The following is a 4294-nucleotide window of genomic DNA, read 5'->3' as shown; positions in this document are numbered from 1 at the left end:
GTGTACAGAGACTCAGTGAAAAGAGCAACTAAGCTGAGAGCTGAGGAAGGCTTCACAGAGGAGAAGACGTTTGAGCCAGACCTTGCAGAATCAATAGGATTCCACAGGTTGTGGGGAGGGTGGGGAAGAAGAGGGAAGGGTGCTGGACATCTCAGGCAAAGGAAAGAACAAGCATAGAGAGGTAAAGAGAACAGGAGCACATGTCTGTACTCTGGCCAAGAGTTGATGAGCCTGACACATAGACAGTGCAATACAGGGCATCAGCAGGAGAAGAGGTAGACACAGACAGAATGCAAAGGGCCTTCTGTGTCAGCCTATAGAGTCTGGGCTCAAATCACAGGGAATAGGGAACCACAGATGGGTTTTCAGCATGGAGTGGTAGAACTATAGTTGGATTTTGGACAGTCATTTTGGATAGTCCTGGGCTTTAAGCACAGTGAATGAGCTGAAAGAGGTGAGACTGGAAGCTGGAATACCAGTTAAGGGATCACTGAAATTGTCGATAGTGTCAAATGCTGCAAATTGTTCAGGGAGGATAAGGGCCAGGAATGAACTTATTGGATATGGCAGTTGGAGATCTTTGGTGACAACTAAAAGTAATTTCAGTAGAATGATTCATGCAGAAGCCAGGTCACAGCATGGCACAGCCTATAAGCCCTATGCCAGTGGTTCTCAAAGCGCGGTCCCAAATTATTGTCCATCTCTTCTCCAAGCATTCCTTAATAGGAACCCAACTCTTCCAATAACTGAACTGTTTGTTATTGCTTTTCATTAAGATTATCATTAACATTATAGTTTTTCAGAGTTCTTCCCTCTGCTGGTGATGTGCTACCCCATTTGTGTGTGTGTGTGTGTGTATACACTGGTATATCTACATATTCCCTACTTGGCAATATTGAATTCATTGCTCAAGGCCTAACTCGGGAAGCAGACTTGGCCCAGTGGTTAAGGCGTCTGTCTACCACATGGGAGGTCTGCAGTTCAAACCCCGGGCCTCCTTGACCCATGCGGAGCTGGCCCATGCGCAGTGCTGATGTGTGCAAGGAGTGCTGTGCCATGCAGGGGTGTCCCCTGCATAGGGGAGCCCCGTGTGCAAAGAGTGCACCCCGTAAGGAGAGCTGCCCAGCGTGAAAGAAAGTGCAGCCTGCCCAGGAATGGTGCCACACACACGGAGAGCTGACACAACAAGATGACGTAACAAAAAAGAAACAGATTCCCATGCCGCTGACAACAACAGAAGTGGACAAAAAAGAAGATGCAACAAATAGACACAGAGAACAAACAATTGGGGTAGGGGGGAAGAAGGGGAGAGAAATAAAAAAAAAGGCCTCACTCAAGGGTCATCTCCCTGTGAAGACTATTTCCTCCAGTTAGCACCCCTATGGAAATGTTGCACATATTTCTGTTACGACATTTATTTCATTGGGTTGGGTTGTTTGGCTTACTATCTGTCTTCCTGGTGTAGGGACTGCTGTGTTCATCTTTATTTCCTTAGAGTTTTTCATATAGTTGGTGCTCAATAAATGTAGGGAAAGGAATTGTAACGGGTCAAGAAAGGAAGTGCAGCAAGCCATAAACTAAAAGAGGTTTGGTAATAAAAGGATAGAAAAGTTTGTCTGAGCCTAAAATAGAAAGGTGTTTGAGTTTGTGTGTGTATTTTAAAGGCTGGGTCAAAATTTTTTGTTGGCCGAGGGAATTAAATCCATAGAAAGTCAGAGATGAACGACTGAAGAGGCATGGAGGGGCAGGGGAGGAGATGGATAATGAATGGCAAAATGGGCCTGAATGGGCAGAAGGGGATGAAATCAATGGCCAATGATGAAGGATTTGCTTTGGAAAAAAGGAAGGACTCTTTTTTCTGATATGAAAGTTAAGAAAGTAAAGATGGCTGCAGAATGAAGTTGCAAGGTTGAGGGGAGGGAATTTGGGGGAATTCTTAGATGGCCTCGCCTGTATAGAAATGGTGAGGGCTAGGAAAGACTATACAGGGAGGCGAGATGTCTTTAGAGAAGTAGGAAGTGAGACCTCTTGCTGGGAAGGAAACAGGGAACAGAAAGACGAAAAGAGACCTGAGAATGGTGGTCAAGGCTTGAAGCTGCTGTGGAGGGGCATGTGGGCAGGTTGGAGAGCAGCAGCCACAGGGCATTCTTTTGGGCTCATCCATAACCCTGCCTGGAGATAAAGAAGGGCCCATCCATTCACCCTACTGGTTTTGGCAAAGGAAGTGGTTAGAGATAGTTGTCTGCAATAAGATGAATAACTTCTGAATACACATCCCAATAATAATATACAAAGCATTCTAGATCTACATAACAACACTACTGGAGTATTAGGCAGACAGTATCAATGCTACATATGGCAATTACGCAGCGACAAAGGAGATATTTATGAGATATGAACTAGGTGAGAAAGCAAGATAGAAATTGTATGTATGTCTTGATTATAATTATGTTGAAATATGTATATGAAGAATAACCAAATAAAATATACCAAAATGCTATCTGTGGTGGTATTATAGGTGATTTTTCCTATAATTTTTAGATTCAGCTTATTGTGATTTATAATTAAATAGAATTATGGCAGTAAATAAAGATTCTTTCCCAATGGACTTTATCTTTCATTAGGTATACTTAGATGATAGAATTTGAAAATTTAAAAAGAAATGTAGCATGAAACCAACAAGCAGAATTGTCTGACCTTCTCCCATTTGGAGGGCAGGAGTAGAGAAAGGAAACACTTCAGTTGCCCCAGAGTTGGGGGCTGGTAAGCAAGAGATTGGGCACCATGCTGTAGGGAGCACAAAGGAAGTCTATGGTCAAGTCCTTGTCTCCTAATAAGCTTAGGAGACAAGGCTTACAATAAATAATTAGAGGATGTGTTCAGTGCTCAAGGGGGCTATCTAAGTGATGGATGGTGCTGGAGTCTGAGGAAGAGACCAAGGGCAGAAGTACTGTGCAGAGGTCAACTCTGCCTGTGGAGCTGGTCAGATGGGTCTGGACTTACATCCCCGTGCCACTGCTTCGCAACTGCATGATCTTGGGCAATTTACTCAAGCTTCATTTCTCTGTCTGTGACATGAGGGTAATAATCCCTACTCAATAAGGAACATGACTATCAATAAAGCATATAAAGTGCTCGTTATAATACCTGATACCCAGTCAGCACTCAATAAATGTTTGCTGCCATTGTTATTCCTAATATTATTATTGGGAACATTTATGATGGAGGGAGCTGATTTGGACTGGGAGCATCAGGAATTCTCCGGAGGGAGTCCAGGGTGGCATCCTGAGGGCAGTTCTCTCTCATCGTTTGAACCCTGCCGTGGGCTCAACCCAGGAGGTCAGCAAGGGACAGAGAGATGTGCAAAGGGGAACTCCACTCTGGTTCTCCTTTTGCTAGTGCTCATGCTACTTCCCCACTTCTAAGCAGGTGCATATTACTCCAGAGCACATTTCACCTTCCTTTCCCACTCTTCCATCCTGTTTTTCTTCTTGACTCTTCATACTTCCCTTTTCTCCTCCAAACCCCCAGTGGCGGATAAGTAAGGAACTATGCTACCTTTTGTATGTTCTAAATTAGCTTCTTTGACACTTAAAAGGTATCTCCTAATTTTAGTATTCTGAGTTTACATAAGCAAATCTGTGTTACCCCTAGCCGTTCCTTCCCTTGCTTAACAAGTATCCATGTCCCCAACCATTGTTTCTAGTAAATACTTCTAAATGATGGTCATCAGTAGAGAGACAAGTGTTCTAGACCATAAGAGTTCAATTAAGGAAGGTTCTTTTTGGGTAACTATGTCTTGCAGGAGAAACCAACATGGGTGCAAACTGCTCGCAGGGATCTTCTCTGCAATGAGGTGTATTTCCCTGGACAAAGATGGAGGTCATAATGTGGGAAACATTCACCATCTTGCTGACATCTGTTCTTTCTCTTCTTGCTTAGACTGTTAGCATGTGTTGTAGGAAGGAAGCAGTCAAAGATTTGAGAGAAAAATGGTTGAACCCATTGTCTGAGTAAGAAAAGAGAGTAGTCATTTTACATGATCCTTAACAGAAATCAGAATGAGTTAAAACAAAAACAAATTGGTATCCAGGATATTCAGGTACAACCAACACTTACCTGCTGAATTCCAAGTTCACATTCCATTCCACTGAGAAATAAAGATGTCCTTTTAGCTTTGTTGGAAAACCTATTTGCATACTTAGAAAGTCTTTGTCTTCAGTACCGGGGACCTGTTCTTAGCCCAGCAATTACCACCTCTGTGCACACATTAGCAGACATACACACCAACTGA

Source organism: Dasypus novemcinctus, chromosome 13 (genome assembly GCF_030445035.2).
Source record: "Dasypus novemcinctus isolate mDasNov1 chromosome 13, mDasNov1.1.hap2, whole genome shotgun sequence".
Lineage (NCBI taxonomy): Eukaryota > Metazoa > Chordata > Mammalia > Cingulata > Dasypodidae > Dasypus > Dasypus novemcinctus.
The sequence above is the reverse complement of the archived record's forward strand: the minus strand, read 5'-3'. Positions refer to the sequence as shown.